Genomic DNA, 226 nt, shown 5'->3' on the forward strand with positions numbered 1-226 from the left:
CTAGCTACTTGTCTTTATTGCCGCCTGAAATTGTCCCAAGCTTAAATATTATAGTTAATATGTCATTTAGTCTTCTCATTACTCGGGACCTGTATGGTTTGTCCGGTCAATCTAATAGTAAAAGTAGGAGTGCAAATGGGTCGGATCGAGTCGGATCTGAGGTGACCCCGATCCGACCTGACTTTTTGTTCGGGTCTTAATTTTGGATTCAGATCCGACCCGGTTG

This window comes from Phoenix dactylifera, chromosome 4, assembly GCF_009389715.1.
Source record: "Phoenix dactylifera cultivar Barhee BC4 chromosome 4, palm_55x_up_171113_PBpolish2nd_filt_p, whole genome shotgun sequence".
In the NCBI taxonomy this organism is placed as follows: domain Eukaryota; kingdom Viridiplantae; phylum Streptophyta; class Magnoliopsida; order Arecales; family Arecaceae; genus Phoenix; species Phoenix dactylifera.